This window comes from Pagrus major, chromosome 4, assembly GCF_040436345.1.
Source record: "Pagrus major chromosome 4, Pma_NU_1.0".
Lineage (NCBI taxonomy): Eukaryota > Metazoa > Chordata > Actinopteri > Spariformes > Sparidae > Pagrus > Pagrus major.
The window spans coordinates 3,941,110-3,954,344 of NC_133218.1; the positions used below are offsets into that span (position 1 = coordinate 3,941,110).

The 13,235-nt window shown below is 40.7% G+C and overlaps 1 protein-coding gene across 1 annotated transcript in view; it reads right to left on the bottom strand.

Annotated features, from left to right (window-relative positions):
• Positions 1-13,235, bottom strand: part of neo1a (neogenin 1a) — a 176,267-nt gene that overhangs the window by 40,090 nt on the left and 122,942 nt on the right. The gene's annotated exons all lie outside the window — the stretch shown is intronic.

Genomic DNA, 13,235 nt, shown 5'->3' on the forward strand with positions numbered 1-13,235 from the left:
GTGTACCGACTCGCCGACATAATCCAAAAAGAAAAATGTCTTTGTGTCTCAAACTGATTCTCCCAAAAACGTCAAACACATTTCCCCCCGATCATTTTCTGGGGCATGTTAACAACGATTGAAAAAAGTTTCAAATATGGCACGTTCCCCAGGAGAGAAATACGCTTTTATTAATTTGAAAAAATACAATCCCAAAAATGAAGGAATTTCTCCTCATTAATTCTTCAGTGATTGAAATATCTTCCTGGAAGGATTTTAAGGCGTTGGAGATGCTGATGATGGAGCCAGAGGGGACACATCAAAGTCAGGCAAATTAGGAGAAATAACTTTGAGAGGTAAGCAGGGCTATTCAATTACAAATTCAACTGGGCCAGATTTTAAAACAAAGAAATTCAGATGGGCCAGACATTTTCAGCAGCCTATTTAAAAAGCTTCTTTTAGCTTTTGTTAATGATACATTTTTAACAATCGCAAAGGAAATTGTAAGATGTAATCAAACTCTGCACTTTAGCGTCTCTTTCTTGTGATTCCTCAGGTGCCTCTGAATATTATAGTATAGTAACCAAAGACATTTATTCAAGTACTGTACTTCAAGAAGCAAGATTAAAAAACATTATTGTCCATTGATGCAGGCAATAATGGAAATTTGTCTTTCGCTGTTGCATGGCTCATAAAATATATGCAGTACAATTTTGAGGTACTTCTACTTTACTTGAGCATTTCCATTTTCTGCTACTTTAACTCCACTACATTCATTGGATAAGTTTAGTTACTAGTTACTTTTCAGACTGCTAAATGAGTACACACACATGATTTACACACAGTACATGTAAATACATTTACTTTTACTTGTGCTGTCGATACTTGATTACTTTTGATACTTAAGTACATTTAATATCAGATACTTTAAGACTTTTACTCAAGTGTTATTTGTATGGCTGACTTTCACTTTTACTAAAGAAATAGCTTTTGGGTACTTCATACAACACTGCCGCAAAGCACTCGCATATTAAATACATTGGTTTGCCTTTTTAAATAACCAGAAGCCTAGAGAAGTTCCGTCAATTGAGAAATTGTTTGAAAGATACCCGCTCTGTACATCCTCCCTTGATCAGTGCTGGATGTGCAACTCTCAACAGTGATGAGAAGGAAGCGTGATTGACTCCCTCTTTGGCTGCTTCCATCATCAACTCAAAAAAAAGAAAACGTTTTTAATTCAGAATAGTTATTGATAAAAGCTTTTGGTGCTGTCACTTTATGTGTATCACATCTATAAGCATACATGTGTGGGACTATACACTTTATATACTATAGCCTATATGTAGTTTACATATTCTGTCATTTATTAGATTAATGTATGCTGGCCCGTCGTGTAATGTACTGAATTAGAAAAATTGGACTTAATGATGCAGACAGTGTGTCTAGGTAAACATTCTTACAAATATTTTTCAGAGAGCATAACGGATCCCCTCTGCCTCGATAAGCACAGACTATAAAGTTAAAAAGGGTTTGGAGTGGGTCACAGATGTATTTACGTCTCCACACTCCCTAAACACCCCTGTTGTCCTGGCAGAGACGAACTGAGATATGAGAGGACCCATCTGACAGATCCATGAGACTCCTGGATGCCATGTGGTGATGCAGCAAATACTTCAGGGAAGGGGGGGTGGTGTTTGTAGCTCCTAGGATCTCTTTATCAGGCAGCTAAAACCTCTGAAAGCCTGTGCATGTTCTTGTTTATCAACCAGAAAAGCTGTCCCTTTGAAACCCTGCAGCAAATTTCCTCTTAAATGGCACAGTTTGTTCAATTTTACATTTATCTTGCTTTTCATATCCAAAATCAACATTCTCAAATTCCCTGTGGGCCTACATAAACAAGGAGAAGGAATTTGTATGGGGAATGTTTTGGAAGGGATGATGGTATGTCTGTGTTTGCATCCACTCTTGGCCCTCCAGCAATTTACTTTCTGGTAATTTGGTTTTCATAAAAAAGTGACAATCCCTGCCCTGGGTTCTCAAAATAAACACTAAGCAGGAGGGCTTAATGTGTGGGAATTTGTGAAATGCCATATACATCCTTCTGAGACATAAAAAACCCAGAGGATCCACAGATTCCAACATGTAGGGGAAAACAAACGCCACTATTTGGAAATGACGAGAGTAATTGAATGGGGTCGGGTGCATCAATAATTAATCATCCACTAAGTGTACATACAGCATCCCTTCACCATCAAACACATGTACCCCCTTGATCCGTGAGCCACTGGTGAGTTAATTTGGGTGTGATTGCTTTGTTTCCCTGAACGCCTTGCTTCAACACACACACACACACACACACACACACACACACACACACACACACACACACACACACACACACACACACACACACACACACACACACACACGCTGAAACATGCATGATCATGAAGCCAACAGCTGCTTGCCCAGACTCGGTATGCAAATGAAGATGTGCGACCATAGTGTACAATGTAAACCCCCCCTCCCATCCACCTCCGTTTCTACTTTGACAAATCTGCATCATATGCATCACGTGCTCCACATGCTGGCTGGGAGAGGAAAGCAAGGCCTCTCGGGCTCGCCTTTCAAGCAGATCAAAACAGCCAGTGATGCTGCACGTCTCCAGAGCATTTCACCACCAATGCCCAGGACTAGAACAGGCTTTTCTTTCTGCACTGCCTGCCTTTGTATCTTATTACATTGGAGGTACAAGAATACAATTCAACCTTTCCAGGGGAACAGAGCAAGCCTAGAATGGAATAATTGATTTCAGAGAAAGCTCTCTGCAACAGTGTGGATGTGTGTATACATGCACTTGCAACATTTGATGTATAAAGTGAGTGGAGCTGAACAACCAGGAACGGGCTGAAAAGGTCAAATGGTATGCTGGCAGAAGTGGGAGCAGCTGCACCTCCCCTTGGGAGCCTTGCTAACAAACAGTCGAGCTAATCAGACTCCCACCAATAAAGCGGCCTCCCTCGGTTGGACCCACTGAGAAGCGGCTACCGCACTACGCTAGCAGACAGCGGGATGCCCACAACCCACTGTGATGTTACTATTCTACTTTTAGTTTATGGAAACTGGGAGGCTCAGTGGAGAGAAGGGGGTGGGTGCTAACAGGAAAAATAAAAGCTCCAGCTTTGGTGGCGCCGCTCACAGGGGTCAGCTGCCTGCAGCTAAGGGAAGGGTGTGAAGGGAAAGCGATGTTTGTGTGCCATGTGGTACTTCCAATTACTGCACCCAGAGGACTGTCCACATCCAAAAACATCAGATCAACATCCTGGATGAGTGTGTGTTGGAGATGGATGGTGTTATATCCTAAATAAGGGCACGTGTAGTGAGGTGTGTAAAACAGACTGTCAGGAAAAAGCAGATCTCTCACAAATACGTATGCAGTCAGGCCTAAAACTGCTTTTGATAACAAGACTGACCTTAAAAAAAAAAAAAAAAAACAGCACTGACGCAGGTACTGAAGCCTATTTTAATCCTTTCTCTACAAAACAAGAGCAAAATAGGCACCCATAACATTTTGCAGTTAGCACTTAGGCGACAGACCATTTATAAATGAGGCTCAGCCTTTCACCACGCTTGAGTAAATACAACCCATAGAAAAGTTCAGCCCGTGCTGTGAGAGCTTCGGCTTGTAAACACACATTCAGCAGCATCCCTGAGAGACCGAGCTGTAGCAAATACACTTTGCCATCAGCGTCCGTACTAACAGCAATTTGGTGGAGGCTGATTTCAGCTCTCCACAATCAATTTAGGCTACAATCCCTCTGATCAGCTTCCTGCAGCACCCAGTGGGGGAACACATTCACTAATCACTATCACTAACATGGTGTGTGTGTGTGTGTGAGAGAGAGAGAGAGTGCCAAAGATATTGTTCAGTTAAGATGTTGTGTGCACATTTTAGGGCTTCATCCCCAAATTTGAATTTTAATATATTTTGCTATGAGGCAAAATTTTGTTGAATATATTAACATTTACATATAATTAATATTCTCCACCGAATGCCCCTGATTTGTTTTTATATTGCCTTTTCATGATCACAGCCATTTATAAATAACTATAATGTTCTAAATAAAAAAACAATATTATCGTATTAGTTTAATCAACCATAACCCAATGACGGCAAATAATACTCAACACTGTGAGTTAAGATAAGGCACTCATTAAAAAAGCACCCGCAGCTACATTTGGGTAATGTGAAATTCAGCTGTTGGAGAACAGGTAAATTTGGTGCTTACTGATGTTTTTTAATGGATAAAGGATTCAGCTACTTTTTTGGAGGCAATTTTATCCCCCAGTTGCACTTAATAAGCTTGTGCCTAGTGCCAACAACACACTCGTCTCCCCGTTTAGGCGTCTTATCGCTGTTTCTACTGAACCACTCTATGGGACGTTCATTATAATATAATGTTGACTTTTGGAAATTGCAATTTTGAAAATAAACAGCACCACCAACAGCAGCCTAAAAATTACCATAGATGTAAAGCAATGTCTCTTGAACAGAGATTGAACACAAAGTTCATGAAAGAGATACTTGTTACACAATACAATAGACTGGATTAGTCGGTCATGTATAGGGAATTCATGACTACTGCATTTTAGTTGTCACTCACTAATAATGAACTAAATATAACTATAAATAACTACTAAATATCAATACTGAATATTTGAGACTGTTTGAATATTCATTTTCCACATACTGATACCAGCTGTGCTTTCTTGCTCCCTCTTGTTTCTGACAGCGGGTTAACAAACACACTCCCACTCTTCTGACTATGGTGAGAAGTAACTTCATCTTAAATGCTGTTGTGCTTAACACACAGTACACACGCCCTGTTATATGTATCTTTTATTAAAATGCTTAAGATTTCTGCCCTAGTGGTCAATAGTCCATTAACTGCAGGAGATATATTATATATATTTCCTTCCCCAATAACAATGATCAACTAGTGTCAAAATGTCTCAATTACAACCAGTAAAGGGGTTAAACCCATGTTGGCAGTACCAACTTACGGGTAGGTGAAATGGCAGAATCCAAGAAAGGCTATGTGAGGCTGCTGGACTAAACCCTCAGCAAGCTGTAGTAGCAGTAAAAAAACCAAAAAAAAACCAACTGCTATCTAACAGCGATAACGGGACTGTTTCGGTCTTTAAACACCTAAAATTCTGTTATTTGACATACGTAGTATAATGTAGAAAATTATTGTTAATATGTGTGTTCAAGAACAGCTAAAGTAATGTCCATGTTGTAGAAGGCCATTACTATGACGCATAACGATGCCGCTTATGAACGTAACTCCACCATGACGTTTTTTTTTTATGATATGATTTTAAATTAATTTACTGTAACACTTAAAATCATGAAAGAGGACAGTTAATTGTATGTAAGCTAGCGCGTGATGCAGGTGTTTTCTACCCAGATGTTATTGTAAACAAATGTTGTCATTTATTCTATAATATGTACAACATGCAGCAGAAAACAAGGAGGGTCAAGGAAAGCGAGAGCATCCTTGATATGATGACTGCAGGCTTGAACGAACTATGAGTAACAATTTAGTTGCATCAGTCAGTGAACACAATTAGTCTGCGACCCTGTGACCCAATGAAGGCAGCCACCAACATTTGAAAAGAGTATGACCATATGTGTTCATGTACGTGCATCCCAGCAGTACATGACATGCTGTTTTTAAGTGTCATATTTTCACGCTGCTGTCTGCTGTTGAAGGTAAACTTACGATGCAGACTGTGCCAACAGCAGACATGTTGCGCTGTGCTGCTGACACATTCACATGCTCACAACGTTACACATTCACTCCAGCTGGCCTGGCCGTGACCCTGCTAGCAGATGATGGAGCACACCGTATTCCCTAAAGTGGGCCTGGGCTTTTATTCAGTACTGGTGGAGTCTGGCTGGAGGGAAGGGTCTTTTAGCAGCCTATTCTCACTTCTTGATTTGAACAGGGAATAAGGGTGGTGCTCCGATGTAGTGGAAGGATCCCCCATTTGTGGCTTGCCTGCTACAAATGTGTTCGGGGGATTTTTTAAACGATTTTTTACTGCTCTGCCTACTAGAACTTCAGTCTGTTTCTTTGTTGTTTAATCATGATCCAGTTACATTTTATATTACATTGATTCATAATAAAGTGAGTTTCTCTCCTCAAGACCAGCTAGAGCCTCCACTTCAGCATATCACACTGACAGCAGTACTGGGACAGCAGGGACCTCCTTTTAAGTATCTCTCTTTATCTTTCTCCTTACTTTCACTTCGTTATCAATTCAAATACTTCTTGATTTGTATTAGAAGACTAAACAATCGAGCTTCAGCATCAAGATATATTTGTACATAAAACCCTTCCTGCTTGTCTTGACATAGCCACAACAATGGATCTAGGCTGCTGTGTTCCCGCTGCTCGTGTGTATCACTGATCTGTGTGGAAATTATTACTGCTTTGTGTTGAGACGATAGTTTCAATATTTGAGGTCAGTTTGTGTTACAAATTTGCTGCAGATCTCAGTTATGTTTGGATAATTCATTTCTCTTAAGACTTAGTACAACAGTTTGAACAAAAGGTGGATGAGTGCAGATATTTGTCTGCTTTTTGTTGTTCACAGTGAGCAGAATTGCTTCTGGCAACCAGGTCTGTCCATAACTTTGTTTTGCCAGGTCATGTTCAGTTTATAGTCGACCGGCTACAATAGCATCAGTCTATTACTCTGTATTTTTTATGTTGTGGGAGATTCTTGCCAATTGTTTTCTCATGGGTTAATATTTTCAAAGTCTGCTTTTGTGGCTCCAGACAGCTAAAATGTAACTGCTTTTTCAATAAGAGGAGTTGTTGGCCACATTCTTGCTCTGCATTTAATGTTAAATATTTTTGCTTAATATCTTTACAGCAACCTAATGGCCAGAAAAAAATTTGGCAATGTACATTTCAGCAAACCATAGTGATGTAAAAACAAAGCGTTTCTTCATGGTCAATTTTCAGTTTTATGTTATGGCAACGTTGTGCTTATGCTCTGGTGAGGTTTAGGCACAAGAAATACTTGGTTAGGGTTCGGAAAAGATTATGTTTTGGCTTAAAACACCTGGTGCTGTCATCACAAACATGACTAGAAACTGTCCAGACATCTCGTCAATCGTCGAAATGTTTCTGTACATTTAACCCATCTGTGGTTTGCAGACACATACAACCAACATTTAATTTATGCGACTGGCCTGTATACAGAAACATATCCAGATTAGCTTTGTCTCACTTGATAATTACTGTTCCAAATCTGGTTATTAAACAGTACCAAATTCTCCATGCTGCCTCTAATTAGTTTGTCTTCTGTTGCTTCAGAGTCAAGGTCAAACTTCCACTTCATTTTTTTTCATGTGTTGTAAATTAGCGACATCTAAATAAACTTGTGTGGGTTTTCTTGACTTCTGGATCCTTTCTGGGGTGTAATCTTTATTAGGTGTTAAGTGTCTTGGCCCAGATCAAAGTGAATGGCATTCAGTGGCGGCCTATGGCTGTGCAAAGTAATCTGCAAATACAGTGGGAGACTCTTGGTTTCTGTCTCATTTCACGGGGTGGTGTGGTGCTTAAGTCTACCGTAATGGATTTACTAATGAAGTTATGGCATGTGCAATTCTCTGCATATCCCTTCCAGTATCTCCCTGCGCCTGTCACTGTGTCTGACTACAGCTTTGGGGACAGCACACATGTCAGTTTATCATGCCAGCACTCCTGGTGCCTGTGCTCATAAATACACAGAGTGATGGAGGGAGAGGAGAACGAGGAGGCACAGAGAGCACTCAGGCAGTGATGAGGCATCTCCATCTCTCAGTGGGGGTCTGCTACCTCTGACGGGAGGGGAGGACAGGACTCTTCTGTTAGCTGCCACAGGTCTGAGAGGAGGGGAGGGAAAACTAATGGCAGCATGGGAACATGAAGGGAGAGGAGGAGGAACAGAGGTAGAAAGAGGGAAGCGAAAGAGAGAAAGAAAGAGATGAAAGGGAGGGAGGGATGGAGAAAGACTGCTTGCCTGTTTAAGCTTTGATTCCAACAAAAGCTTGAATAAATGCATTTACATCAGAAACAGCATGTCATCTTTCTTTCATCATAAAATGACCTGAATAATAGCTTGGAACACTAGCCTACAGGATAGAGAAGCTAAAATTGTGTTGCACAGCAGCAAGCATCAAGCGACTGATGTTTTTAAATTGTGTTATCTCTTCCCTGAAGTTGGCCAAGTATTCACTGAAATGTCTCCCTTTCATTCAACATGAAATTCACTCGCAAAAGTCGTGGCTAAAACAGCCTGAGAGCTCCAAGCTCGTTCATCCAAACAAGCTTTCAGGCTCTCCAGTGAAGTACTTGGCTTGGGCACTAGGAGGCAAAAAATCTAAACATTATTCATGAGAGCTATGGGAATGGAGATGGAGAGACAGACAGACTCAGACAGACAGAGGAGCATTTCCATATTGACGCCAGCATATGGAAGAGCAAAATAAATATTCACATGCAAATGGAAGTGCATCTCTGGAATATATGCAAATATAAAAAAGCAACGGGGAAAAAAAAAAAAAACAACACACTTAAGGGCAAACAGCAAAGAGTGCATCCACTTCTCTTCTGTTTGCCTTTGTTAAATGCAGATCTGTCTGCATTTTTTATATTAAGCTTTTAGGTGCTTGAATCTTAAACTTGCCATTTTTGACAAGTGGGCATCCGGTAAGAGTTCAAAGGCTGGTCTGTGGTTTTTTCGACTGAAAAAATAGGAATGCTTAATGCCAAGAAACATGCAGGAGCTTTTCTTTTCTCTCATGTTTCTAAAATCTAAATGCTGTACGCAGCTCTCCACTTCAACACCAGCTATCCGAAAAAGTATTTGTGTTGGCTGTGCTTTGCATCTTGAAGATATACACAAAAGGCAACCACACAGCCAAACTTGGGTATACATTTTAGCGTTCCACATTATCAAACTTCAAACACAGCCTCAGTCTTTGTTCTGTATATGGAAAGATGACAATCACATAAACAAGTGCTTTGTCGAGGCGTGGGTCACAGATGTCAGCTTCAAAGTCGAAAAACGTGACCCGTTTCCTCTCCAAGCTATAATTGCTGCCTACTACAGTATCAGGCAAAATCGCGTCACATAATCATGTGGATGGAAAGGACCGCAAATTGTTGCAGCATATTGTCTATAGATGACATGTGACGACAATCCCTTAAATAGCATAGAATCTGCAGCTGCCTAACCTCCCTCATGATCATTTTGACAATAAGGGCAATCACACGTGGGCAGCATATATCAAAACTGCCCGCAAGGAAACATTAATGATGGTGATTAGAGGATGTATTTATAGTTAGGTGAGGAAAGAATGGGTCAGTCTGCTGGGAACTTGATAAAACCTCACATACAGTACACATATGTTGAAACAAATGTTAGTGAGAACTTTCACGTTCTAAGTTGTCTTTATTGGGCTGGATTTAAAACAATAAACTGAAGTAAGTTTCAAATCATTATTGTGGATCATTCATTTCTTATCTATTACTGTTCATCTTTTGGAGGGATGCAGGGGGCTGATCCCAGCCGACACTAGGCATGCAGCCACACCCTGTACAGGTCACCAGTTTCCATATTTACTGGTATAATGAAATTATTTTGCATTTGTCAGTGGGAATACCAAATTAAATTATCTTCCTCTGTGGCCAAATAAAATGACTTACAGAAACCAGCACAATTGCACAATCTTTGGGCACTTCCAGAAGAGGACAAGTCTGAATGTGGCAGTTTTACAAGGGACATTAAGAGGCACTTACTTCGCCTGCATTACACTGCATAATTAGGTCCCCTCGAGGTCCACTTCTGGCATTTGTGCTCCTATTTACCCACATCTGTTTGCAACTAGTTGACCTGTGTTGCACATGGCTGAGGAATTTCCAGGAAAATTGTTTGAGACTGCAATCTGTGGTCCTATTTTTTACCTCCACTCCCCCAAAAAATCTGTTCTTCATGGTGTTAAGAATGCTGAAGCAGTTTGTCTGTGTAGGGCTTGGCAGTATATCAATATTATATCGTTATTGTGATTTGAGACTACCATTATATTGAGATACTGTCTTTTCCTGATTTAAAGGCTGCATTAAAGTAAAGTGATGTAATTTTCTGAACTTATCAGACTACTTATCAGTCTACTTGTTCTAATACTTGTCTTTACCCACTTAGTCATTAAATCCACACTACTGATGATTATTTATCAAAAAACCTCAATGGCTACATTTACATGCACACTAATTTCCAAATATTATTCTGAATATGACAATATTCAGAAATTGATACAAATCATGTAAACAGCATATGCCTTTTGGATATTCATAATTACGCCTTATTCCGAATGTAGCATTTTCCGATGAAGACACGTTTGATATGCTGGTATTATTATTTTTTTAGGAGTATCTGTGGACATGTTTGCGGTGCATTCGGAAAATGCTCCTCAGTTGGAGTTTTTACGTCAGTTTGCAACACACAGCCTCTTACAGTCAGCTTTGTGCACAAGACAAACAAGAGCACAGTTTTGCAAAACTTGCATAAAGGCAACAAAGAGGGTACACCAGGGGAGCAACATGACTGCAGTTTGAAGAGGTAGAAGTAAAGGTGGGAGTAAATTCCTCCATAGTGCTTAAATATGACATGTGTCATTACGTTAAATGGAGTATGTATTGTTGCATATGAAGCATACTCTAGTATGGTGCATGTTTTTTTGGAAAAAGGGCAAAACCCGGAATATTGTGTTCATGTTAACATTATGTAGCCACTGTGTTATGTGTAATTAAGAGTACCTATAGTTATCCCCACAATATTGTTCTACAATATCGAGGTATTTGGTCAAATATATCTTGATATTTGATTTTCTCATCTAGTCCTATAAAATTTATGAAGCACAGGAGGTTTCAAAATATCCACTATTATTGTAAGGCCGTAACGCCCAGCCCTTTGTGTCCATGACCCGTTGTTATCTCCAGGAGTTCAAAGCCAAGAGTATTGATACAAAGCACATATCACTATAAATAACTGTCAACATACTGTACATACGCTAACAGCTGACCTTTTTCCATTCCAAACGTCCACAAGTGGGAATCATCAGTGGAGCCACATTTAACTGCAGCTGGCAGTGTCAAGATCAAAGATTATGAGCACTAATGAATATTAGCCAACTTGCATCTGGCTGGCTGTTTAGATGCAGTTCACCCCCATTGATTTCCCTGCTGGGTGAAGACAACTTTATCCCTGTGGCAAGTCCCTGGCTTATCTCCCCTGACTGCGAGGCAGCCGGCCGACAGACAGGGTGTTTTCCTGGCCTCGTTTCAGGAGGATTCATGCCCTGCAGGTGTGAGCAGGATACCTGACCGGGGTGAAACACACAGGGGCAGCAAAGTGCAGGAGGGGCGGTGTGGGCTAAGAAGTGGACAAAGATACCCAGCTGTCAGGGGGCAGCAGTATACTGCAGGGGGAATATTCAAGGCAGCACAATTAACACAAAGCCCAGTGAGTTGGATTATCACAGAGAGCAGGTGGCTGTGAAAGACAAGGGGAGAGAAAGTGAGAGGAAGTGGCAAGAAAGGTGGCAGATGGCCGTATAACTGAATGTGTCCACACCGAGCAGCACAGGAGGAAAAGAGAGAAGAACACAATAGAGGAGAGAGATACTTCTCCTCTCATAGAACTTAGAGATTCATTGCAACCTCACATCACAGAGCCGTACCCACAACACTAATAGCCGTAGAAAATGAGCTGATTTCGAATACGTTCTCACTGATTCACCACTGAACCTTTGAGAGAGGAAATTAATTTGACACAGTGAAGCAAGCAAGAATAAACAGAATCACTGCGACTTTAGTTATTTTCTACTTCCATCATCTGAGACTCGAATGATGACTGAATAACAAACTGACGAACGAACAGGAAACTTTCTGGTGGTAAGTGTGTTTGGATTAGCATTACTGTGACCAAGACCAAGATACACACTCTCATAGTAATGTAAGAAAGGAAAAGATTCTGTGTGATATTCATGGATTAAACATCAGATTAATTTCTTCAAAGCTCTGCTCAGGGCAGACCCCGTGTACAAGGCCAGCTGCCTCAGTAATTCATCCCATTTATCTTCAACCAAAAGCCTTATCAATGGTGTCAAACACAAATACACAATGAGCTGCAGGTCATCATTATTTCTGACTTCATGTCCTCCAATCAGAGCGAGTGACACAGCTGGGGGGCCACTGGTTGGACACTTCTATGCTAATCCATTAGCCACCTGCTTCAGGAGAGGGGGAGTTCACGCTTGATTAAATTCTGGCGCCTTCCTCACTAAAATGGGAGATTCTGAGTGAACAGTAAGGTAGTGGTTTTCTGTTGTATCAGAAGTGTTTTACCTTCATTCCCCTTGCCGTTTTATTGCTCCTCCATTTCCCCCCTTTTTGTTTTATTCAGATTATGTTTTTCAGTGAAATTGTGTCTTGTTCATCATTTTGAATTCCTTGTTGCTTTCATGTTTTGTGGAGAGGTTTTAACTTGCCCGTGGGTTAGACTATGATTATTATGACTGCGCAAATGATCTCAAATCTAAGCTGTGTTACATTTTCTCAAATGATCAGAGGTAATGAAACTAAATTACCTCAAGAACTAGGATGTTAACATTGTTTTCCACATTTGATTCTATTTTCAGGCACTTAGTTTTTTGGCGCTCCTAGCCACCGTCCTTGTTGTTCTATTGTTGCACTCTGCACTCAGCGGCTCCACTCTGGGAATTTCAAACCTCGTCTTTGGCTTTAAACGGAAATGTACAACAAGAAAGGCTGTGCTGCAGTTATCCAGGCATTTAATTAGCATACTGTATGTGTTCATGGTAGGTAAAGCTCCCTGCTAAAGACAGCCTTTACATGTCTAATGTTGCTGCATCAAAGGATCGGCATTGTGTGAAGCAGCTTCTCTAAAGTCCTCACAACATTTCTGTCTCACTAGATGTGGAATGGACTGCAAGCATCGTTTGCCCCAGATATAAGTCTGTTCCCTCTGAGTCACCTCTGGTCTAACAAGATCCCAGTGGTTTCATTTCACTGTTCACTACACACTCTCTCACACACTCCTCACACCTTCACAGATGTGCACAGCCTCTAGGATCCATCTAGGTGTTTATAAATAAGGCAAACTGTATAGAGAGC